Genomic DNA, 27,823 nt, shown 5'->3' with positions numbered 1-27,823 from the left:
TATTTTGAATCCTAGGATTAAAATGGCTGGGTTTTAAACTTCAAATAAGATTGAGAAACAGACTGCAGATCATGTATACAATGTAGGGTCAATGCTGTATTGAATTTCTAGACCATTTTCAGACTACCTTCTGGCAATGGAAGCATTTTGACCACTGACACTTCCTATGGGTATATCTGACTATCCTGCTACAATGCACCATTCCCCATTATTGAATCTACAGCAAACTGCTGTAGGTTATTCATTGATTGAGTGTTTAAGTGTATTCTTTGGGAGCAAATGGAGAACAAAATCTGTAAACAATCATACATGCAAAATCAGCAGAATTCTTCACTTGGACATAGTTTTCAGTTTCAGCACTTAATTATCTTTATTATTTGATACAAGCTCTGTCACTTTAAATAAAGATGCAAAGGAGTTTTGCACTTAAAAGTTATACGAAGCTACAATGTGGAGCTGCACATTTTATCTCAAAGAAAGATTAAACCATCATTGGCCAATATGACTACATGGGGACATGAGGTTTAAGCACATCTGCCATACTTTACACTAACATCTTTATCTAGATCAATTACAATATGCACTATCACTGTTAAATAACCAATATAGATGCAGACTGCAGATCTATAATATTCCTAATGGAGGTTAGAACAGATATGAAGAGCTCCATTTTCATAAGCTCAAGCAATAATCATGTGTGCTTGTACTCCTCTGCATATCTTCAATCAAGCTGTATTTTGATATCACCGGAAAATGTTCCTTTTTCTCCTTTAACCTGTGCAAAACATTCTCATATATATATAGCTCCGAGTTCATTTGTACAGTTTGTCTGCCACTATATATTTATAGCTATTGCTCAAATGAGCTGTTCATACAGTACTAGGGAGCTAAAAACACAAGAAAGACATTTGAAGCTTATTTCGTTATAATTTCCACCTTTGATTTAACAAACAAACAAAAATATAATAAAGGGATCACCCTGAAAATTTACAAGTTATATGATTCCACCTTGAGAAAACTGTACCTGTCACTGCAATACAAAGTATAGTAGAAAATTTACATTTCTCACAATTAAATATTTAGATTAATTTTACCATAAATCTGCCAAGAAGCTTTATTATCCCCTCCCATTCTCACTGGAAAACTACAACATTACTTTTCATTTCAAACTAGCCCCCAATCACCAGGAACACAGGAGTCTTTGCCATGTAAAGACCTTTCCATACATATAGCAAAGTTTTGACTGTCCTCCAAAGAGCTCAAAGTTGAGTAGTTTGGAGCAAAACACACAGCAAGTAGAAAATAACATTCTGTTCTATGAAGGGAACTTCATTATGGTTCAGTTACACTAAATCATTGAAGAAGGATGGAAACCTGCACCCCTGCTCACAAAGATATTGCACTGTAAGTTGAGCATAGACTAGGTTAAACAAATCTGATCTGTCCACACACCACTTAGGTATGTATATTCACAGACAAAAATATTTGTGGGTGAAGCACAGCAGGATTTCATAAGTATTCAACATTTTAGCTGATCATGTACTGCAAGTCACAGAATCAGAATATTCTTAATTGGAAAGGACCCACAAGCATCATCAAATGGCTCATACAGTGATCAAGCCTGTAACCTTGGCATTATCAGCACCATGGTGTAACCAAGTGAGACAATCTCAGTCCATCAATTATCTCCTCTTCCTACTGGAACCCAGACACACGTAGCTGTATTCTGATTGCAGGCTGGAGCAAGGTCTTCAGTAGGGTTCCATTGGAGAGAACCTTAAGTCCACTGTAAATCCAGGATTCCATTGACATTCAGGGAGTAAGACCACAAGTTGCACCATGAAGAGCATCCACTCTGCAACTCAGACACTGGCAATAGGAGCTTTTGAGCAGACGCTCAAGTGTGTTATTAAATTGAGGCAAGGTATCAATTACTTCTTTTGTCTGACAGGGTTCAAATTCATACCTCTTACCTCCCCAGGAGACAGCTCAGCCATCTGCCAGCAAGTCCAGCCTATCCTTTCCATTCCATTTCAGTAAATCATGCTCACATACTTCATGCTGGCGAGGGACAGGACAGATTCATGTTCATAAATCCAGCAGTACCAACATTTAGATGTTTGCTTAATTCCATAGGTGTCCAAAGCTCACCCAGGAATGAGATTCAGTTGTATTCCATTACAGGTATTTTTGTAGGAACCCTTGAATATTTTATCTGATCTCCAGCTGTCACTTCAGAAGCATGCAGATTTCCCATAGTATATCTTCTGGTCAAACGCAGATATGTTCAACGTTCCAAGACCGAAACAGCATCAAGTACCTACATTTTGACACAGCCTACACGTAAACTGGCAACAGCCCATAATCCCAGGGCATCTCAAACATTAGAAGCAATCTGATCGTCTTCACTTTCTTGAGATGTGATGATTAGTTCAGCCAGGGTAGCCACAGATATTACGGTTTCACTTTTTTAGCCTGCAGTTCAGGTATTTCTTCATGACATTCATTGGACTACGGAGAACTTAGACACTTGTTCTGCTTCTAAATACACCCAGAATCTCATTCTTGAGCACTGAACAACCACGTATTCATACAGCTCACTGGGAAGCTGCATTTATGAATGAGATTTCATGTACTTTGTATGAAACTGTTAATGAGTAAAACACAAGCAGTCCCTGGAAGCAGAGCACAGATTTCCCTTTCCTAGCAGAATACCCCATCAGGAATCCTGCTTATTACCTTCAGGCTAACACCTTTTTTTTCTGCAAAGAAGGAAGGGAAGAGCTAACAAGTATAGTATAACAGTGAGGTTTCTTGCCAAAAAAGGAGACAGGGGTTTGGATCTGATATAGGTTCAAGTCTCTGGCTGTCAGACTGGTGATCCTTCTGCTGAACACCTCACACCAATGGAAAGAAATTCCTTTCAAGAAAAGAATATTACGTTTTGCTTTTTGTAAAGAAACAGCTCCCATGTTCAAACGCCAAGAGAAAACTTAAGGTTATAAATATCACATAAAGGTATATGTTCAAAAACTGAAAGATTAATGCAGTGCTTCAATACTGCTTGTAATCAGGATTTCTTACTGGCTGACTAAGATGGCCACCTTATAGGTGTCTTTAAATAAAAGAAATCAGTAGATCCCATGGTTTATGCTATCAGTAAATCTCTGTCAGCCACATGTCAAAGTAGAGGTTTCGTATCACAAATGAGACTCCTAAACATCAGGTATTTCCACATCCAGTGTCATAACAGCTGTACTGTGCCCTTTAAGGGCATATATACCTGCAGGTCCAAACACACAATTGTGTGGACTATAAAGACAACTTGGAAGCCCTTTAAATCTCACCTTAAATCTCTTGTGACTGACTAACTTCATGTAAATTCTGTTATGTCACAGAGCTTCCTTTGGCAGCCATTGGAAATGAGGACTCATGTCATCATGCAAATTTTTGCAATATTTCAAAGTAAGGCAATTATAAAAATTATAACAAGAAAAGTAAAAGATATAGGCTTTATTTTGTTTTTATGGGGTTTTGTGGGGGTTTTTGTAAACAATAAAATTCTATAGCACTGGTAACTATGCTTTCTTTATAAGCTCATCTTGCAAGGTTGGGTAAATCCAACAACAACAGTATTTTTTTTTAAAGTCGCTCTAGAGTTTTGTATTTTTGTATTATAGCTGTTAGGTGCACTAAATTAATTTATTGCTCTGCATATTAAACTCATACAACAAAGCAAACTATCTTCATAAAGAATTTTTCCTTTGGGACAGTTGTCTGCTCCAAATTATATTAATATGAAAAACTAGTATATTCAGCACCTTTCTTCACAAAAACCTATTCTGTTCTATTTCCTGTCCTGAGGAAGACATCAAGACAGCATATAATCACCTTGTCTCTGTTCCAGTTTAAACACGGTCAAAACTTGTGCTGTAAACTTCCAGAAGTGGAGCTTAGTCATTCGACATTTCATTCCCCAAGTCAGGAGGTTGATTTGCTTAAAGAAAGTGGCTCTGCTGCAATATTAATTTTAAAGTTGCTTTGTTTTAAAAATAGGGATCATAGGGATCGCCTTATATGAGATTACATCAAAAGGGCCACATGAAAGACGTCTGAGCATATTTGGATGAACAAGCTGAAAACTTGCAGGGATGCAGAATTTGCCATTACAGCTGTGCTGGAAAGAGCTCACAATCAGGAAATGGAAAGGCTTGAGATTGCACACACTACATGAGCTCTGTGCCCTGATGCATACGTATTACAGCACAGTTTCGAAATATATGGTCACTTTCTCTCCCAGTCATATGTACTTTCCATAGGCAAACAAATGTAACATCTTATGCTACATATTCCAGGCAAGGCAAGTCTTCTAGAACATCCAAAATGTACACATAAAATAGGGAATTTCATCTTAGAAAACAGATAAACAAGTGCAACAACTCTGTTATGCTTTCATTCTACCAAATGCCTATTTACCTGCTCCCACCTGTTCTGTTGTGTCTAAGGGGGCCCTCACTGACAGCTGAAAAGAAATTTGTACCATGGTTGCTACTTAAGTCCATAAGCTTGCCAGGGCAAAGAAAGACTTACATCAGGGAATACCACTGTCAAAAATATGTTACTAGGATCATCCCAGGCTTTATCAAATGTGCTAGTAAGCACTGTTTTAGGAACTATGCCGTAAAGGAAAAGTTTGCTTTTCAGAAATAGTTTTAGTCAAGAGGAAGAAAAATTATTTCACTTTCATTTTTTGGGACAAGAAAATACATGAAACACAGAAAAAATTCTCTGAAGATTATTTAGGCCCAGCTTAACACCATAGTACCCAAAAACTACTAACCACCATCTTAGCAAAGAAAGTTTTCCAGTTCCAATTATCCTGGCTCAGAATTTTGCCCATTCATTAAAATTCTGTAATAAGAAGGGCTAAAGGAGAAAAAAAATTATCAATACAATGTTATTGCTTCTAATAAGCAATTTAAGGTGGAATGGCAGAAGCAGGCAGGACTTGGTAGAGCGCTAATGAATCACAGATTCAGTTAGGTTATCTAGATGATTTTTAAGGTCTCTTCCAATCTAAGCCATTCTATAATTTAGGTTGGAAAACACATTTAAGAACATAGAATTCAACTGTTAACCTAACACTGTTAAGTCCACCATGAAAACTGATGACATATGTGGTCTGGTTCCCTTTGAACAACTGTTGAAGTCTAGCATTTATGACATAAGACCTGCGAATTAAATAATACTAAAAATAATGTCAGAGTCTTATACCAGGAAACCTAAAGAGAAACGACCCTCAGAAACTGCCTTTTGAAAGGCCTGAGCTCTGATCCACCCCAACCCCAACAAGAACAATTTCCTCCTCAAAAAATATTTGAAGAGAAAAACTGACAGTTAAAAGGAAATATTTCTATATTTTTGAAACTTTATTATTTGTAATTAGATTTTCTGGGTACAAGATATTCTCTTAATAATTTAATACTCTTTTCAACATTAAAAGTTTATTAGTCTAGCATCATGATAGATTCAAAAGGACTGAATCAGAAGAAACATAAGTATATATCTCTGAGGGGTACTAAAGGAGAAAAATAATGTTAGAAGCTACACCTGAATGCAATTAACTGACTTCTGAAGACGTTAAATTTCTTTTGTATGCAGTACAAATGAGGTGAGTTCACTTTTTTTACGTCACAGCTCAGAAAATAACTGTTGATCTAGAACACCTGGAAAAAATTTGTTATTGACACATCAGTTTAGAAAAGGCTTAATACAGGAGGACAAGGAAAGGGTTGTATATTTAACATTAGCATAACAGAGTGACATTTATTGCAAGTTTAATTACCTAATATGCATATTTGAAAGTTGTCTGGAAAATAATCACTGATGACTTATTGTAGTGACTGAAAAACGAACAGCTCCAATTGGTAAGGTTGCCAGAGGCTGGCAGAGGCAATGCTTGCTGCTGTCAGAACTAAGGAGGAAGCTGGTATGAACACTGGCACATTTTGGCTAACTAGGGTAGTGTTATTGCTAAGGTAACTGCTGCAGATGGTGGCTAAGTATTTCTGATGGAAGACAACACCTACAAATTGTAGGTGGTAGACCCTGAAGAAATTTCTCTACTTCATTCTTCTAATAATCCCACTACTTCCAAGTTAGAAAGAAAAAGCCAAGTATGTCTAATGTAGTGGGGAATCCAGAAGAGAAATATAAAGCCACCTCTTTGCTGCTCACAAAATTGACCCTTTACTAACCTATGAGAAACTAGTAAAAATAAATGGACTTTGCCTGGAGTCAGCTGAATGCAGGAGGTGAGCAGGGATGCTTGTGATTGATAAAAGATACAACACTTGGAAGCCTTGGAGCAGAGAGACTAATCCATGAAATACAAAACAGAAAAAGTTTAAAAAAAGCATCTCAGACCAGACTTCAAGTTCCTCCCAAGGATAGGAGCTGTATAAATTTTCTCCTGTGCTTTTTTATGAGAAATGGCCCTAATAAAGACATCTATCATGTTGTTACAGAGGTACCTGCCACATAAGCACCACCAGTCGCTAAATTAGCTTAGTCAGGACTAAAAGGCAATGCAAGACTTAGCAAAAGCTATTTTATTTTCCCCCAAAAATACTTGAGTGCTTCTGCACTGATGTCAGCTAAAAATCACTTAAAATTAAACATAAGCATGAAATTATTATACTTACTGCTAAGCAGCAGAAGTCAAATTTAAGTATGCTTGGCCTCCTGGTTCAAATATTGCTTCCAGACATCAGATAACATAATTCAGAAATTATAAAGGTTAGACTGTGATTATATTTACCCCACGTATGTAGCTGTAAATATTTCACTAGAACTACATACATAGACGTGCCATTGCTGTCACAAGAATTTATTCTTATCTATTGATTTCATTGCCTAGATAATCTCCAACTGTGAAGGCATAAGATGACACCCACAATCCCACAACAGAGCTGTCTTGCCCTCCTTTCCACTGACTAGGATATGCAGTTATCCATACTAGGATTACAGAAATGAATAAGAGTTGCATGACACAATCACTCTTTGCCTTATTTTATTTTCAGCTGTAGCAGAAATGAGGTCATCTCCCTGAGACAAAGGCTAGACATGGAGAAGAGCCCACTTCAGAGTTTTCCTTAATTCAAGAAATTAAATTAGGGTCCTTTATACCCCATCATCCTCCAGCAAAAGGGAGCCCATAAGAGATGAACAGTAAATTTGCAAATCAGAAGTGTGTTTGATTCCTTAGGAATCTGAGCTAGCCACCATCACTTAGAAGAAAAGAAAATTGCTTATGAGTGATCTACTGCACAGCAGGACCTTGGTTGTGGCTACTTACAATCTGCTCCCTGGGAGCTACTCATCCCTTCTGTGCTCAGGGAGTGTCAAAGCAGAAGGAAACACTGTCCTGAGTACTTGCTGTTAAAATTAAAGAGCTTCTTAGCAAATGAGGGGACATCAAGCACCCAACCCACTTTAAACTTACAGGAGAGTCACTTCAAAAGCTGTTTAAAGTACACTGAATTTCTGATCAACAGACTGTTTTTCTTCATACAGGCACAACTGCAAAGGGAGCATTTGTTTGAAATTGATCCCCAGTGCAAGTTTTAATGTGCTGTTAAACTCAGCCATTTAAACCAGAACCAGCAAAATAAAACTCTGATGACTCTTAAAGATTTTAAGATTAATGCAGGAGGAAATTACCTTGCCTAGTCATGCCTACTTTTATTAGTACCCTGCAGTTGTGTTTCATTTTGGATGTGGCAAAAGTATGATTTGAAAGTCAAGAAGGCAACTCCTTGCATTTTGTATTTAATTATTGAACACAGAACAATGCTAAAGCTGCATTTCCAAATTTGTGGTGTTGTGATTTGCAAGTTTTACTTAACAAAACTGCAATCTGGCAGTAAAACATTATGTCTTATTACAATCAGACTGACAAATGTCATGTGGTTTTTTTTATTATATATGTGTGGTAATCATTATACCAGGATTGTAGAATTTGAAAATTTATTTTTCTTATTTTAGATATTTAATTTTAATACAGTGAAACATGTTTCAGTAGGCTCTGCTGATTACACACATGGGGGACAAACTTTAGTACTATTTCTGGTGTATTACATTCTATTTTTATTGTAGTATGTGGTTTTAAAGAGAAAGCTAGTTTCATCTTATAGTGAAGTTGGTTTTATTTATAAGGCTACAGTGTACAGGGAATTCATTAGCAAAATGGCAAAACAAACTAGACCAACCGGGTTAGAGAAGTTCTAAAACATTTATCAAGTTCTTCAGATAAACTGCACTCCCTTGGCACATCCCAGCACACCACGTGAACTTCTGCCCAACTCTGCTCACAAGCACTACACAGCTACACTCTTGTGCAGATGCTTCAGTGCCTAATCATTAGCTACACAGCTCAAAAGATATTCAATATACAAATTTAACTTGAAATTAATATAATCTGCTGTTTACTTAGGGCTGCGCCTTTAAATGCAAAACTGTGCTGAATGAAGCAATTTTATCACCTCCCATATATTCTTATCCTTTCCCTACCCACAAATGTAAGCGTCCAGTAGACTTCTCATCAAAATACATGTGTACTAGCAACAGCCTGCTGGAAGGCAGTACACCATGAGAAACATTGAACAATTTCCATTATAGCATTATTGAATAGAAGGATCACACAAGAATGGCATTTGGTGCTCCATGATTGTATTTTGATGGTTGTTCACGTGAAAAAGGACTAGAGGAAACAGAGTAGTATCAGAAAATATCTAAATATTTCCTGGACATTTTTTCTTCCTTTTATGGCAATAATGAAGGGAAAAAAAATTTATAGAAAAGGGTAGCAAACATTTTTTAAAGTACTTTGAACTCTTCTTAAAGAAACATGAGAGAAATAGCAAAAACCCTCCAAGAAATGTTTTCGTCATGAAACAACACCTGCTGAGATGCAAACTTGAACTATGAATTACACAGAACTCCTTTCAGCTCTTTGTGTCTGTGCATGTGTTTAGCACACGGTGGACAGCTCTACAGAGAGAAGTAAATGGTGACTGCCTGAGTCTATGCTTAACCCCCTCTGGTCCATGCTGAACATTTTTATAGCACTCAGCATCACCAAGCAGTAATTTTGGGAAGAATATAAAGTGCAGATTTTCCATTTGTAAACAGAAAAGATACTTTTAGGAAGAGAAAGTGTAATTACTGAAGCTGGCGTCTGGGCAGGGCATTGGCCTTAACTTTCTTCCGCTTGCAAAGAGCTCCACTAAGACTTTAATGACCACAAGTGGTCCAGGACCTCAAATTTGCATCTTGTCTTCAAGACCTGAAGTGTGTTATGCAAGTGTATATGAAAAAAATAAAGTCTTGCACTGTCAAAGGGGTAATTCTTCTAGTTAAATTAAAATGTTAAAGCAGACTTAGGAAAAAGTCTCACACAAGCTGATCCCTGGACTCAAACTCAATGAGCACTTTTCATTAAGTCGCTAAGAGAAATAAACAACAAATGTTCTAAATGTTTTAATTTTATGGTACAGAAATTTTACATGTCTTCACTACAGATTGGACCTTCATCTGAATAAAGTAAGAACACCAGCAATTTATTAAATCCAGAATTTTCGGGTGGGAGAAGAAACCGGGATGTAGGGAGAAGTACAGAACATGCAGCAATGCAAGTATTGCATTGCAGTATGCAAGTACACTTGAGCATATATTATGAGGGCCAAAGGGGAAGGCAGCGAATGGTACTGATAAAAATTTATGTTTATTTTCAGAGCACTTCCCCTGGAAACAGAGGAGAGAAAAGCTGTGGGATGTTTTAGTTGCTTTATTCAATAAATCACATTCACTGAGAGCAACACACTTTTGCAATGCCCACTCAACTTCTAGATGAAAAACCATCTACCCTGCTGACCCATAGGCACTTGCCCCAGGACATGGAAAGGGGATTCTTGTTCCAACCAAGAGAAAGGACTGAACGTACATTGGAGTCTTCACTTCAAGGAGAAGCTGCCAAGCAATTCCTGACCCCAAATTCTACTAGCAGTAGTGACAAGAAAATTTTTCTATCTCTCAGCTCCCTTTGGGATCAACTCTTCCTCTCCCTGTAATAAGACACAACACTGTCCATCTTCTGAGCAGAACAGATAGATGCCAGAGCTAATGCGGACAAAGCCAGTGTAGGAGTGGAAACAAGCAGGTGCCTAATGCAGAATTAATACACATTCTGAGAAAATGGTGAGGGATAGATACATTTGGATATCCTGGGAAGATAGAACTGCAGAATGAAACCTGCTCCCCCAACAACTGTATCCATCTCAGAACATCCAAATCAGCTCTTCCCTGCTTCCCATTCCTCCAATCCTGTCCCCCACCAAAATGATTTAAATTCTGCTTAAGCTATAAAGAAGTCTTATGTCAGCTGAACATACAATAGCATCAATCTTTGGTAAGACTTAAAAACTGTGCGTATTCATGCAACTTCAGTCTTGTGGAACACTTCCATAAACATTTGTTGCAATCCATTTTCCTAATTCCACCCTCTTGCTAATATTGAAGGCTCCACTTCCCTCTTGCTGCTTGCTTTTATATCTCCATGTCTAATATTTCATTGTGTGTAACTACAAAACAGGTTGTTTTTTTAACTCATCTCCAAAAGTCAGTTTCTCCCACACATATATCCCCAACAAGATTTCTTCCTTCAGATAAAGTCCTCTTGGGTTTGTTACTGTAAGTAATTAGGATTGGATGGGAAGAACAGCTAGACTTTAGCATTGCTTTAGTCTGAGTTATTAGGTTCTTGAAGATAAAGGCTTTACTTCGCTAAGGATTTTTTTTCTTAGAGGCCATCAGGCATATTACACAAAACATAATCCCATCTATTTGAATAAAGTGGAAGGAAATCAGACAAGGAAAGTTTATATCTTCATAGAGAAAGTCCTAGTCACATCTAAATAAAAAGTTGTCCCTGTTTAGCTAATACAAATAGGCTATGTTGTTGCATATGTAGGTTTGGGGGTTTCCCCTTTTATATTTACATACTACTGTAAACAGCTGCAATTAAACTGAATTTGCACTGTTTATCTCTTGGCACGAGAAAACTTCTCTACACCACACTTCATGAGCAGTCCTGGACAGCAACTGACATACTTGGTCACTTGTTACATCTCCATTCACACATCATTAAAAAAGCATTTAATCATTCCCTCCTGTAGCCTGGCATAATGCTCTCCCCAATAACTCTGGGGAGATGCTGTGATTGTACTGCCACTGGCTGGGCAACACTTATTGACATGAAGCTCTGCTAAACTTTGCTGTGTTTTGCTTTTCTGTGTGATAGGTAAGTATTTCTAGGATTCCTGCCTTTGCAATGTGTAAGCGTACATTTAAAAGCTTCTCTCTGTACTCCAAAAATTATGCTCACTCTACAGTGAAAATGAAACAGAAGAAAGCACTGAAAGGATACTAGAACAAGGTTGAAGAGATCAAAAGAAGCAGGTTACCAGAGCCAACAAGGAAGCTGCATGGAAGATAGAGGACATTAGATGTAATAAATTTCAAGTTTTTAAAAGTACAGACAGAAAAAAACACAGTTTGAGCAAAAACTAAAAAATAAATTAAAAAACCCCAAACACTTTCAAGTATACCAGAGAGGGGAGACAAGTATTTCAGAAGAAGAAAACAAGAAGGGTTAAACAGTAAAGGCTGTGGCAAAAAATAAAAGAAAACAAAAACAACAAAACAACAAACTCAAAGAAACAAACCAAACCAACCAAAAAGAACAGCACATAGCAATTCGTCAGGCACACTAACAGTGTGACAGCATTACCACTGTTACAACCAGAATGTCCAGAAGCAAAATTTCCCTGAGCATATGCACAAGAATAAAAACTCAAGTGAAGATCTGTGTGTCTAAATATATTTTTATAACTCTACTCACTGACAGTGGTGCTTCTGTACTCATGATGTTCCACAGTTGTAAGTAAAAGAAATGACCCTTCCTTGGAAACTTCACTTGAATCAAACTACATGGAATTGGATTTTAACAAAGGTGAGAAGACAGAAACAAGTCAAAACACCTGAAGAAGGACTTCTGTTCTTGGAAACTTTTAAGTTGAGAGCTATTACTCTAAGTTTCATTCAATTAATTTGGAAGGGAAGATAATCTAATCCCTCTAACAGTTTCTAAAACAATAGCACCAAAAAGACAATCTACCCAAGCTCCAGAACCACTAAAAGACCCTGCAGACCTACTCCACAAAAGCCCCAGGCCTTCAAACACATCAAAAATGTGAACAAAGAGCCTTTCACACAATGCCTCACTTGGTTTCAGAATACCTTGAGCAACCTAAGGACACCTTGCAGATATTCCGTTCTCACAGACCCTTGGGACTTTCCTAACTCTTCTAGGAGACAAGTGGCTTCTCCAAAAATGTACTATGTACATTCTCAAGATTAAGGGCCGCCCAGAACATCTATCACCTAAATTATCATCTACCAGACTTTCTTAAAATTTCATTAAGATATTACAACTTACACTAGGAGAAGATCTCACGTCAAGAAATTCACTCACAGTGAAAGTTTCTGCTTTTAAAGTAAAAGCCATCACTGGAATCAAATATCCCACAAGCCATCCTAATGGAAGTCAGCAATCACAGAGAAGTCAAGACAGAAAACAACCATTAATTCCCATAACTACACCTGAAACTACTTGCTAAAATTACTTATGCCTCTAACAAAGCTATCCACAGGTTCAGTTAATTCCTAACCACCACTGTGAACCGAGACCACATAAAAGGGATAGAAATACTGTTAATTACTGCAGAGTATTTTTCCACAAAAGAACCATTCTATATCTAACTTCTCAGCCCTGAATTGAGAAAGAGATGAAGAAATATATAAGAGACCAGACAAGAACTAACATTTATAGCTCTACAGTGACAACAGTGTTTTGGGAATATTACAGTTTATTCACTAACCCTCTACCCCCAAATATTGCCTTAATGTTTCACAAATGCTAATTATCTATCTCTCTCTCTGTGCCATGAAGGTTAGTGACCTTGTCACTCCTCTCCTTGTTAATACTTCCCCTTTGCTCCACAGGTCCAATCACCTTTTCTTTCAAATTGCCTAATTGATGAACATAATCAAGTTAAGCTCAGAGCAATTGTTCTCCACCTCTATTTAATTTTGAAGGATTTTTGCTTCTATTTCAGACTCAGACTGACTTTGTGTTTAAAAGCTTGTTTGTCCCTCCCATTGGATCCTGATAAGAAATAAGCTTGTACAGAGGCAGTCTTATCAAAGAGTTTGAGATGGGGAATAAAATGTGTTAGAACTAACCAAAAAGCTAACATCATACCATTATTACCTTACTTAGCCTTCAGATATGCAGAAATTTTACCTCGAGAGTCAGTTTGTATTTTTAACCTGATGTTCTGGAAGAAGACATAGGAGAGCACCACAGTTTTCTGCAATTATTTTTCTAGATCAACAAAAACACAAGCTAAGAACAAGGTGAATCTCAGGCAATGATAATAGCATCAAGGCTGATGCAAAGTTCTATGTTAAGACAATTCTCTCCTCTGCAATCCCTAAACCAAACTTACCATGGCTGCAGCAGCAGGCTTTACAACAAGTAAAACACGCATTTTTCCATATTTTGGTGGTACACAGCTATGGGTTAAAAAAAACCCAAACAAGCACAACCACCCCCCAGTCCCCCCGCCAAAAAACCCCAAACGAAAAAACCCAAACCAAACAAAACTTAAACCTTCTTCCACCTTATTTCCAGAAAAACTAAGTCTCCTATGGTACCTTAGCTCCTTTGAAAAGATTGATAAAGTTTCTGCAGATGTTATCACATTCAGATCTAAGCCAAGCCATCAGAGATGCAGACCTTCCCTGCTGAGTACAGGGAACTGACACCAACTGACATGAAGAGTCTGTCAACTGTACATACTGCTCCAGTGTTGGGCCATCGGACATACAGAGACAGGATAATTCAGTGATAGGGTTCAAAGAATCAAGCTGAATCTTTTAAGTCTTAATACACACTATTGTCTTCTGGAAAGGTGCATGTGCTCTGTAGTATCAGTGTCTAATATATCTGGAGACTAAGTATCATTTTGAAGTTGTATCCTTGTTTTTCCCTCAAACTGTTTTGAGTCCTTTCCCCATACAAAGTAACTCAAGGTATAAATTGATCATGCTTTACCATATATACTAAAGCACAGCATGTTTTAAAATCTAGTCCAATATCAATCAACCACTCCAAATCACTTCTGTAGTCTTCAATTTTAAAAACTCCAGAAAGAAAAATGGTTATTTTTCAGATTAGAAAAGCCAAACCTATTGCTTCCTCCCACCTCAGTATTTTATTTCTGCTGGAAGCAACTACTGATTTATGGTGGCCAACTTGCTTGTCATGGGATAGGCACTCTCACAGAAGCCCACCAAGCTGTCTGAGAGCTGTAGTATCCTTGCTTTCCAGCTCTCAACATGCTTATATTTGAAGCTGCCAGTTAAGTACCCTTAATGTTATGGTTTTAGATAGCAGCTTTACCAGCAGTAAAAGAGAAACCACCGAACTCTGTTCAGCACCTGCAATGCCAATAATATCTGAACTCAGGTTTCCTGTGGTGAAAGGAAAGTGTACCAAGTCCACCATGCCACCTAGCCCTCAGTGTATTAAGATATTAATTAGTCACTTTACTTATTATTCAGTCAAAATATGCTGGATTGAAACAAATTAGATTTTTAGCACATATTTCAGACACTGGCTCAAGTCTTGCAAGGATTTTCTTTTATTATTTATAAGATCATGTGCTGTCTTCCTGCTGAAAATTAGATGGTCTGCATGAGGAAAAAGGTAAAAGAAAAGCAGAGAAATGAAAATCAGATATTCCCTAATGATATTTAAAAATAGAAATTTTGCTACTGTTACATACAGCATGTTCCATCTTTTGAGATTTAATGGCTCTCTTGTGGTTTAATGGAGAATTACTTTCAGTAATTGATTATTAAAATTTAAAATTGCTAACCATCTTCATTATTAGATGAGCGAACATGTTATCCTTGTAATTAAAAAAGCTTGAGATTCACTTTCATCCTGTTGACAGAATGGGCAGATAGGCTCAGCACTCCAGTGCGATGATTTCAGGGTTCTTGTTTGACAAAAATAGCCAACAAGCAATTTGATGATGAAAATAGAGAACACTCACAGACTAAGAAAAAAATAATGAACAGAGAGAAAAATAATAAAAATCTTAACAAATTAATTAAAGTTTTCTGTCCAAATTATCATAGGCATCATAGGTAGAATTTAGAGAGCATTTTCCAAAGAATTTCAGTTAAGGAAAAAAAAAAACAAAGAGGTGTATTGTAAATATATATGATACTTCTGAATTTTTTTTCCCAGATCTAGGGCTATTTTCACCTTTTGGAACTCAATGCTGGACCTGTTACCTGCAGTAATACAGAAATGTGTCTAGGAAAAGTGGGAAGGCTAACATCCTCCCCCTTAAGAAAGCCTTACAGCTGAATGAAGGAAAAGAGTCTTCCCAAATTGCAAAGAGGGAGAACCAATTTTAAGATAACCTCTTAAGATTAATCCAAAGGGTTGAGGGTTTGCACAAGAAAACTAATCCTTTGGCCTTTGTGTTGAGACTAATAACAACACTTTAGGTCCTAATTTTAATGCCATAGGCAGCTAATATTCATACCACAGGCAGAACATAAGCAAAACAAAACAAACCCTGCTTCAGCCCCCCCCCAAAAAGTAATTATATTTATTATGGTGTTTTAAAGTTAGCAAGCATATTACCTTTTTGGAACTGTCTGCATTATGCTGTCAGTTCCCACACTTTACAAAATGATACAAGACCACCAAAAGTTCAGGACTGCTACACAGAAGCAGAGCTTTAAACAGCTGAAAATAATCATTTCATCCTATATATTTAATAGTAGTGTCTTTGCCAGAGATATCACTTGCAAGAATCTATTGGTATATTTTCTCATTTCTCCACCAAGATGAGAAATTTACCACCTACGCTTCTTATCCTAAAAAGCACAAAGAAACTTCCAAAATATAGAGCAAAGATGTTGGAGAACATTTTCTTAATGTAATTAGAGCAGATGTTTTTATCATCACGCTGGGTGATCTTTACAACTAATGGTAATATCAGTGTGAACTCTCTGAACTGTCAGGAACACATTCCCCAAGCCCCATAGTATTTTAAAAAACATTCTCCTGGCTATTCCAGTTCAGTTTGTTTCCCTTCAGTTTTTCCCTAAGACTGTTCTTTTCATCTTGTCTCAAAGTGCAAGAATGCTGTTTACTATATGCATATGTTGGCATAAATTGCACCATCTCAGCACAATGCCAGGGCAGATTCAGAATGACAGTAACACCTCAGGTCACACCACCAACAGTACTTCCAAGACATGCCATGGGGGGCAACTCCACATTGTTAGCAGAGTATGCTCCACTGCATGATGTACAAAAGAGTATGTGTTTCACCATATAGTTACAACAAGTATATTAACTGTAAAATACTAACCACAAAATATGTACTTTATTTTTCAGGGTATATGTTCATTTCTGCATCCTGAGTGGCTTTCAAAGAAGCACTTTGTGTTAGTGCATAAAGGTGTATTATACCACATCCTGTCCAATGCTACAAAAATTATCCAAGAGGGGCATTAAACCTTAGTTTGAATCACAGAGTAGAACCAAATAAACTGAACTTTCTAACTTCAGTGCATCCACGGCTCTATTAAAAACTGTATACTACTAAACTGTATAATACTAAAATACAAAATACAGAGCTGTCTTTGTCTGGTAATAGAGAGCTTATCTGTAGGCCAGGAGAGGTGTGTTTTAAGGATCCATTTTTCTATATACATTATCACCTTGAGACAACAGACTTTAAAGTAATTCTCTATTTGAAGGGAAAAATTAGTGTGGTTTTCCTGTCTAGCAGGGTGCAAGATGTATAAAACTGTTCAAAAAAACCTCTGGTTTGCTTTTCAACATAGACAAGCTGGAGCTTAAAGTGCTAGGATATCACATGGCCCATTACATGTATAGCTCCAAAAGTTACCTTCATTTTACACAGATAAAAGATTCTCTTCATCCTCCAAACGGCAAAAATTACTTTCACCATAAATGACAGAATCACAGAAAAAACTAGAATAGATTGCAAAGAAGGATGAGTTCACTATTTCAAATATTTCCGTGTGAACCGTCTTGCATGTTTATGCATCCTTCTTTTGAACACTTGACATCTTGAGACTCACTGGCAGATAACAGAATTCCAAGGTTAAATTGAGTGAGCACTGTCAGGTTAGGATCAGGGAATTATGAGATGTCAATAGGATTATTTACAAAGAACCAGAAGAACTGTGTCTTTAAATATAAAAATCAAGTTTTCCCTCTGATTTCAAAAAGTATGTGAAAGCTTTTTGCATATACCTGTGATATTTCACAGTTAGCAAACCCATGGTGCATTTTACTTCACCATGCCTGAACTCCTCACCAGGTACTCAATACCTTATTTTTAGCAAAGACAAGGAACGGATTTTGCCCTCTTTGGTCACAAGTAAATTCATGTCAGAGAGTTATTCTAATGCTAAAGAACTAAATGGGGTTGGGAACATGAAACAAAAAATACAGAATAGCTGTTTTCAGCTTTATCCTGTGAGGCACAGAACACGGGCAGATATCAGCAAGGTCCTAAATGATGCAAGTACTTTTGCCCACTCAAAACATCAGATTACCTGTTAGCCTCTGATTTTAGCTGAGATTAAATTTAAACAGAAGAATGTGAAGAATTAGATTTGTTGATTCATTTGAGGAGGCCGTTATGGTTAGCAGGAAGTATTTGTAAATATCCAATGGATTATGCTTCCTTTTGGTCAGGTACTGTTCAGTTATGTAGGCTTGGAGAGATCATATTGAATGGACTGCACATGGTAATCTCCAAATTGCCCACAACAAGTACCTGAGGGAGTAGGGTTGGAGGAAAACAGGAAAGGGGCAGGTGGACACAAACCTCTGAAGTTTTATACCAATAGTAAACCCAGTGTGGTTTACAGAGCCTAAAAGCTGTATCAAAGAAGAGGGGGGAAGAAAAGGCAATTTATGTTTGCCACAACCTGCCTTTTCCTTTAAGGATGATTCCTAGTTAGCAAGCTCTACCACAAGCAGTGTCAGCAAGAAGCATCTCCTCACATGCCTAAATGCAAATGCTATAAATCTCAGGTTTGTTTTAGAGAATTTAGGGAAGGGGAAATAGGATAGGGAGAGTGAGAACTCCAAAGGGAACACTCCAAAGTTACAGCTTGGCCAAAAAGCCTCAAGACTAAAGTACCCATGATAATACACCAACACAAAGCTAGTGCAAATACCCACACAATCACATGACTATATACAGCATATGTGAAAATCCAAACCCTGGGCATCCTTGTTCTTTGCTTTTCTTATGTAACTCATCACAACCTCCTGTATGAAAACACTAAATCCCTTGAACTTCACTAAAAGATCTATTTCCATAAAACACTTATTAAAATTACAGATCGCTCTAATTCAGTATGTCATTAACTAATGTTGTTGTGGCTGGATTACAAACCCAATGTCACCTCTACATGTGATGCACTAGGTATCAATGGGATGTTTGGCTCTGTGCCTGGCTGCAGCATGGGAGACCCAAACCTTCAAAGCTGGCCTTGTGTCCTTCTTTCCTCCTGAGAGAGTTTCTCCTTGTCCTTACATGGCTCTGTTATGCTCTTATTATAGGAACAGAATACCTAAAATCTAGTGCAAAGATAAATAAATTTCTGCTAGCAGAGACAGAATAGAAAGGAACTAAGCAGGCTACACAGAAGTTCATTGAACTCACGTTTTCCTTCACTTACATTTTGTAAAGTACATGCTTTGCTTATGCATGCAGGAAATCCTTTTTGCTCTCCTTGTTTTGTTAACTGCATGCTCATTTTTGGTTCCAACATACATCACCTTGTCCAAGCTGATTTCCATTCCACTTGTATTCTAAATTACCAGCTTATAGCAAGCAACTTCTTCTTGGATTTTATAGTTTTACATACAACAAAGCAAAGAGAACTAATTGTTTTTATTTTCAAGTGGATCAGCTAAAATTATGTGTAATTTAACATGGATGTTTCTTTAACCAAGATGCAGAGGGAAAAAAATAGATTCTTATACTTGCTTAGAAGCAGTATCAGAAGTCTGCTAGTACTGGCAACAAAAAGCTGGGTTTATATTTTAAAGAAACAGTTTTAAAAATACAGAAGCATTTACAATAGAAAAGTCTACATTAAGTTTCACAGGAAAAAATAATATATATATGAAAGTAGGGAAATTACTTTCAACTCCAATTACAATCTCAAAGATGAGGGAGAATACCCAAGAAAACTCCACCACACCAAAAACTCAATTTATCTTTTTTGCTTCTTCTGAATGTGGATGAAATCTTACACTAGTGACACTTGCACTGTCATTATATACTGTTAAACATAATCATCATATTTTTTCACTCATATCTATATTCATTCAGGCAAAGAAAGAATTTATCACATGATGATTAATGCTTGATTTACAAAAGGATGCATAAGGGCTTAAGTACTGCATCTAGAATGGGTGATTAAAAGGCATTGGTATGTTTTTTCAACAGCTTAACTACCAAGATGTACCAAATTCATACATTACAACTGAAGTACCAATTTGCATAGTGTCCCAAAATGATAAAGGGGAATGGTGGAGTACTTTGAAGATTTTTTTCTGCCACTGTTAGTGACACAGACAATGCAATCTTATCCTAGTGACACCCTTCAAAAAAGCCTTAAAAATAGCATTCCAATTAAATTCATCATTTCATTAAAAAATAACATCAGCTGGTAGTTATAACAAGCCACCACAGCATTTTTCTCCCTATCATGATATAGTCTATATGTGTTCTGGATCTAGAGGCCTACACGACAACTGTGCAAGTACAGTAAAACAGGAGTATCACCAACTGAAAATAAGACTCCAGCAAAAGAGGCTTGTTTTGTTTTTATAATAAACTCTCAAATTACTGAAAATTTACCGTTATTTTTATGCAGGAGGTTTCTGATGGGCTTTTTCTTTCTGTTGTTGTAACCATGACAATTCATAACTATAATATAGCTATCCATTTAAAAATATCTTCATTAACATAAACAGTATCAACTTCAGTCAGTTTTGATCTTTCTGCAGGGAATACAACCTTCAAAAGACAGATAACTCTCTCAGCTAACTACATTTTCAATACCATAGCAAACCAAACAACTGGTTTACTGATGCATTCAGCAAACAGGATCAATGAAAGTCCCCCAGTCTAGTTTTCCATGGCTTTAAACATGTATCTGCTCAACTTGCAGGATCTTGCTTGCTAAACACCTGCAAATCCCTATTACTATGCCAGAGGGATTTATACGTGGGTCTACTTTCATAAACCATAATCTGAAGACAAGCAATATCTAACAGCTCCGAGAAAGAGGCCCAGTGGGGCACACTGGGCTTTTATTTAGCTAGACCAACCTAGAACCCACAGTACCAACTGCCCAAAAAAGGACACGGTCTCATATTGGCTAAGGAAATTGTTTGAATTATTATGTTTTATCCAGAGCCATAACAGTGCAGAAAGGCATTTCTTCCTGGCAGCCACTGAATTAAGTGCTGCTTCCAAAATTGATTGGAATGGCAATTTTAGAAGTTGTTTTGGCTTCTGGGGTGAAGTGGAGGAACAACAGACTGAAAGACAATTTAGCATTGTAAATATGTGCCTTATTGCACACACACTAAAACCTGCTAGCTCAAGTGAGATGTTTCTCCCCTTTTTGAGGAGTTTTAGAAGAGACATCTTTTTGATTAAAACCCAGGGGAAAGTTGAAGTCATAAGAGCAGAGAACAGTTCCTACTCAGAACAGTGAAAAACAAAGATCCTGTTGTTCATAACTGCTCTGATCCCAGGTCATGTTAGCTTTTCATGGCATTAAGCAACAGCTGCTTAAAAACTGTCTTTCTGCAGACCAGGGGGACAAAAACACGGCAGTGTAGATCATTACTTTTCTGATAACACTAAAAAACTAGGGTACAGTTGAGCTGCTAATAAAGCCTGCACAAGACATTCTCTCACACCCCACATACTCTTCTGGTGTGTGTTCAAGGCACAGTTACTCCTTTTAAATCATATATTACCTGTTAGAAACTCTTAGTCAAAAGATTCCCACTCTCTCTTCCTTTGCTCTATAGGAGGTAGCTATCACCCAGTCTTTCAGCTTTCTCCATCAATTCCTGCAGAAAAATCTCACCCTCCAATCCCCAAGTCACAAATGTCCCTCTCTGCTCAAGGACCATCACCACCTATCTTCTCTTGTCTGGTTGCCCAGGGTATTTGATTCTCTCTCTTGAGGTAGAGCTGAATGCAGTCTTTTACATCTGCCTCCTTTGGGCTTGCAGCCGCACTGCTCAGCCAGCCAGGAAGGTTCCTAGGCCTCTCTTTTGGGGGGAAAGAAAGTTGTTCTGTAACACCTGCTTAACTAAGTATTACTAAAGCTTATGATCCTTTTGGATCTTCACATCACTTTTTCATCAGTAAACTGAGTACAGATCCATGACCTTCCTCCAGTCTCTCCCGCACTGGAATTTCAAGTGCGATAATTGCCACATTTTGTTTCAATAGGATTTTTACTGCTATTAAATTTAAACCAAGTATGAGTTGCAAATTGCTTCTAGCCTAGGGCAGACACATCTTACTCCAGGGCTTAATACTTCATTTGACCCTGGTTTGACTTCATATCAGGATCTACAAGACTAATCAGACGGGTAGCTTCAAAGAAGCATCAGGCATTAGCTTTTTAGGCCTTTTGCTTAGAAATTTTTCCTCTAAGAACAAGCGCAACATGAACAGTAGTCAGTTTAAGAACAACAAAGACTGTTTCCACAAGCTTTTCCTTTTCTCCCAAATAGCAACATGATTCAAGGACCTGCAAGGCCTCTATATACAGAAATGACCTCATCTAAGAAATGTTGCAGTAAGGCAACACAGGTACTATGGTAACACAGGTACTACGAGGCAGAACACCTGTGTGCACAAGGCACTTAATATGTACAATCCTCTATTTATCCTCTTCAGGAATTCTCCTACAAACTGAGTCAAGAACAAACACAAACTGCATCTATAATAAATTTGCCTATAAGCAGCAACATAGTCATATTCTCCATTTACAGGAAACGCACTAATGGATGTGGACACAGCCTGTAAAGGATCTGAAAGCTTGGGATCTTCCCATTCAGTTCATTTCCTAGCATCTGGAAGAGCTATAGGAAATCTTTCCTCTACACATTTTTGACCCTTTTTCCAAAATTCATACACTTAGTATCTTATGTACTGTGATAGATGAGGCTCTTTTTCACCTCTGTTTGCATGCCATCCCTAAAACTCATGACATTATTAACCTCTGTTTTTCAGCATCTAATAGATGTCACTAGAAAAACAGTTTTAATAAATGCATCCTGGAACATTCAGTTTAGAGCTAAGGTACCATATGTAAAAAGGAAAAATAATGATAAGTGATAAATGGGATAAAGATTTTAGGGAAATTTTATTGTATTTAATTAATCTACCATTTTTACTAAGTTGCTTTCAAGTGAAATGGCTTTTTACCAACTCCTTTTGAAAAGGTTAGAAGGGTATTCCCTGAGCTACAATCATTAGCATATAGATGTCTCTAAGTGTTAATTTCTGTTTTCACTGAATGAATGTAATTTAGAATGAGGCCCTTTCAAATCAGTTAACTTTCGCCATTTTGAGGAAGATAAGAAAAACGGACTCAAGCATGAACCCCAGCAAAACCTGCTTCTTAAGGATAAATATATGTGACTATTTAAGAGTCTCCATTGCCACATGCTGCAAATGATAGATTTCAGGAAAATTACGAGAAAAGGTGGATGATGGGATTAAAGTCCTTCCACTAGGTGATAGAATCCATTAATAGGGTTAACAATAACAGAAAAGAAGGGTTATTTTTATAGTTCATTTTTAAAAAGAGAGTTGCAAACCAGCCTAGAAATTACAGCGGTGGCAATCAGTTTTATACCTACAGCAAAACGTGTTGAATTTCTTCTCTTTCAGTTTTATGCAACAAAGGAAGAATAATTTAGGAGCTGATCCATCTCCTAAATTAATGAATAATATACCAACTGTAATCTTCATCTGGCTAAAGCTCAGGAGTGTTTTGAGGTTTTCATTTAAAAATAACCCAGTACATGTTCAGTATGATGTACCACGAACCTCTGACACAGCTGTCCAGGCGTGCCACATGCCCCAGGAAGGGAGGGTTTCTCTTCAGCAAGTTTCTAGCATATATATATATCATGGAACATGGTTAATAAGGACACAGAATATTTGTAGTTAAACATGCCTCATTCTCCAACACAAAATCATACCTTCACCAGAACACACCTTTTCTGAAATTACATTTTTCTCCAGAGGGATCATTTCTTGCTTCAATGTTTTTAATTCACGGAGAAAAATAAAGAAACAAGAAATCAACTTCAATCTTGGAGAACAGGAAATAAACATGGAATTTGGGAAAGTGATTTGTCCTAATGTACACAGAAATTCCACCTGTTCTGGCAAAGCTACAAGGTTTTTGATTATATTTAATTTGCACATACCGAAATGATCATTGTTATATTTTGGTTAAGTACTCAGAAAACATGTTTGATCTGAATGTACCAGGATCTGGAGAAGTCAGATCCAAGCCACACCATTTCCTTGGCAGCAGCAGATCCCTCAGGTGTGGCAGGCACTAGGAAGGAAACCAGAAAGACCATTCTTTGTTTTTACCCATACAAGATATGATTATATTAGGGAAGGAAACAATGCAATGATCAGAAAGTCAAAAGCAGGAGCCAGCAAGAGGGTAGACTAATGCCTTGTCAGCCCTCTTTTCACAAAGGGAGGGCAGCAGAAGCCACAAGACTGAGTCTGATAGATAGAAAGTCATACTATACGTACATCAAAAATACAATCAAAAAAAAACCCACAAACCCCTAGGTCTACATTCTTATTAATCAAGAGAGATAAATAGAAATCTTCTGTTATTTCTCTTTGCCACTTCTACAAGCTACTCCATTAAATCAACTAAAGATTCTATTGTAGGCTATACCTGATGGATTGGTCAAGAGAGAAGTCAATATCTTTCCTTACACATAATTTTTCTCTTGTTTCCTACTTAATAATCAAAACCACTTAATTATACTCAATTAGCATTTAGATTACAAAGTCATAGAATATCCTGAGTTAGAAGAGACCAACAAGGATCATCAAGTTCAACTTCCAGTTCTGTACATCCCCAAAAATCACACCATGTGCCTGAGAACATTGTCCAAATGAGCATTGTCCAAACTCTGGAGCTGTCAGGCTTGGTGCTGTGAACCACTTCCCTGGGGAGCCTATTCCAGTACCCAAGCACCCTCTGTGTGGAGAACTGTTTTCTAATATCCAGCCTAAACCTCCCCTGACATAACTTCAGGGCATTCCCTTGGGTTCTATTGCTGGTTACCAGGGAGACATCAGCCCCTGTCCCTGAACTTGCCCTCATGAGGACGCTAAAGACTGCAATGAAGTCTCCCTGTCCAAGCGAAAAAACCAAGTGGCTTCAGCTGCTTCTCATACAACTTCCCCTCTAGACCATTCACCATCCTCATAGCCCTCTTTTGGACACCCTCTAGTAGCTTTATATTGTTCTTATATTGTGGTACCCAAAAACGCACATAATATCCAAGGTAAGACCACACTGATGCAGAGCAGGACAATCCCCTCCCTTGCCCAGCTGGTGATGCTGTGCCTGATGCACCCCAGGATAGGGTTGCACCTTTTGGCTGCCAAGGCACTTCTGACTCATATTCCACTTGCCATTGACCGGGATCCCCAGGTTCCATTCCATGGGGCTGCTGTCCAACCTCTGTTCCCCAGTCTGTAACGTACACAGGGTTGTACAGGTTGCCCCATGCCAGGTCCAGCACTGCAGAATCCAGCACTCACCCTTGTTAAGCTGCATACAGCCTGGTGATTGCCCATCTCTCCAATTTGTCAAGATTTCTTGGCAGGAACTCTCTGCCCTCAAGGGAGTCAACAGCTCCTCCTAATTTAGTGTCATCAGCAAACTTAATACACCTTCGAGTCCTGCATTCAAATCAACATTCAACAAGGGAGGAAATAATGCATTAAACAAGCACTGACAATTACACAGGCATGCAGACTGCTTATTTGAGTCCAAATGAATTTCTCTTCCTGGTAAAGGTAATGTCAGTGCAAACTTTCCCCTCTAGATACTTTAGACAACATGTCAAGATCAGTTCTCTTGCCTCAGACTTCCCTCTTCTCTACCAACAGCCAAAAGACAGGCCAGCTGATGTCAGCTGTAGTATGGATACAAGACTATTTGGACTTGGATCAAGACCAGCAAAATGGTATATGAAATAAACTGAACAGATGGTAAGAACATTCAGCTTTGATATTCTTTTTTATCCTGGTCACTTATCTGCATCAGATTTGCTTGAAATATGCTGATTATGCAAACCCCGAAAATAAGCATTATACTCTTCAGATAAACATACATACATTATGCAATCTAATATTGCAACAGCAAATACATAACCAGACCAACCCCGAGCTGGTATTACTATGAATTGTTGCTAATAATCCGGCTTGTTTGAATAAGCTATGCAGTGGAACTGCAGGTACTCCAGTCTCTGGTGTTGGATATGAATTGTCCAGAGAAGGAGGGATTTCCCACATACAGAATTTTTCACAAGATTTCCTAAATTTACACTATTTATGAGCATTATCTACACTGCTTATTGGGTTCAACAGCCCTGTTCTACGGATAAGAAGAATTTATGTGTAAAAGGCCAAGTGAAAGTTACGAAATCACCTTCCACAGTTACAAGCCTATCTATGCTATCCCTTGCACAGTGCTTTAAACAAATTCCAAATTAAGACTTTCATTTTGGTTTCTAATCTAAAAGATATTCAGAAAAAGCATTATATACTTTTAACTCTCATTTACATCCTTGAAATTCTATTTCACTTTGTAAGTTTTCCTACATACAGTTCCCATAAAGTTTCAAAAAGTTCAATATTTAAATATTTCTTCACATCATCCCTTCCACAACAAAAACTTACTAAAAAACCCTGGCTTTTGCAGAGCTGTAAATATAAGAATGCCATCATATTCTGTATTTTTGCAAGGCTCTTCTTGTAAGTAGAATCCTTGTACTCTGTTCTTACTGTGTATGAAATGTGCACAGTCTTTAGAAATGCAGATAATCAAAAAAAGAGCCACTAGGGAAACAAAGTAATAACATTAGCTAATGCCACACAGTAATGTTTATTTAACAAATCTGTGTTGCATGCCTGACATTTCCCCTGGCATCAATTTATTTTGTTTTGCTTTTCTCTGATAGTAGCACAAATCCATTTAAAATGTAAACTTATTTTACACCTACCAAAGTGTATACACAATATAATAAAAACATATACATCTTTTTTAATATCTTATGGGAATACATTCTGGAGATGTGCAGAAAGCCCAGCCGCCAAAGTAAACTACCTAGATTATGGAAAATGTTCATTTTTAGCTTTCCCAATAGCTACTAAAACTGCAATTGTCAGTGCACTATACATCACTGCATTATGTTATTTATAAAGTGCCACAATGTGACAAAATGATGCTATCCATCAGGATCCAATCTTAAGTGAAAGTGCAGGGGAAGTGGAGTGGATGGAAAGATATCTTCACAGACCATTCAAACTGGCAGTTTGGAATAGTTACAAATGGCAATTTTCAGAACTTTAATTTACTGGTCATTTGTAAAAGTGTACACAAATGATTCAATGAACCAAATTAGAGAAAAAGAAGTTTCTACTTTCAAACTTCTCTGTAATCAAGCCATCTCTTGCTCCACTCTCCTTCCAGACAAAGTTCATACTGCTTCATTCATCCACTCACTTGGTTAGAGTCCTAGATTTGTCGGCCTTTCTTTTCAGGATCAGTACCTTTCTTGACTTAGAAAGCCAGCCCAGCCAGTTGTCTCAAAAAAATCCTATTTATTTTCCCCCTTCCTTGATATCCAACAGTGTCCTATCTTTGCTGACTCACTGGACTTCTTCCGAACACTGACGACCCCAATTTTATGTCTTTTCTTCTAAAGTACTCAAGTTATATCAGACAACACCAAGGATAACACCAGGCAACAGACCAGGGAGAATGACACCATCTCTCTTGTGTATATCCATAATCTACTTCTGCAGTAACAAGTTTTTTCTTTTTAAATGGGAGATAAAAAAGTGTCATTAAATTCAAAGTAATGGGGAAGAATAACCCTGAGGCATGCATATGCAATGATTGGTCAGCAGTTAGACGCTACCACTACAAAAACACAATTCTCAGAGGTCAGAAAAAAATAAACAGCATTAAAAACTGAAGAAGAAAAAAACCAAGGGAAAACAAACAAACAAAAAAATCAAAATATTACATGACTTTGTAAATCCAAATACTCACAAACCTTTTCTTTTAAATGCAGCTCTGATTACCTCATTAAAGAGCCAAGAGGAATACAGAAAACATTCAAAAGGGAGACAATTCAACTCTTCAACTGGTCTCTTTCCCAGCAGAGAGTTTCACCCATGTCTATAAGGTAACAGTTGCCAAAGTAAAGCACATCACCTGCTCACTACTTGTTGCTTATAAA

The sequence above is a fragment of the Corvus moneduloides genome, chromosome 7, assembly GCF_009650955.1.
Source record: "Corvus moneduloides isolate bCorMon1 chromosome 7, bCorMon1.pri, whole genome shotgun sequence".
In the NCBI taxonomy this organism is placed as follows: domain Eukaryota; kingdom Metazoa; phylum Chordata; class Aves; order Passeriformes; family Corvidae; genus Corvus; species Corvus moneduloides.
Note: the sequence above shows the minus strand (reverse complement) of the source record.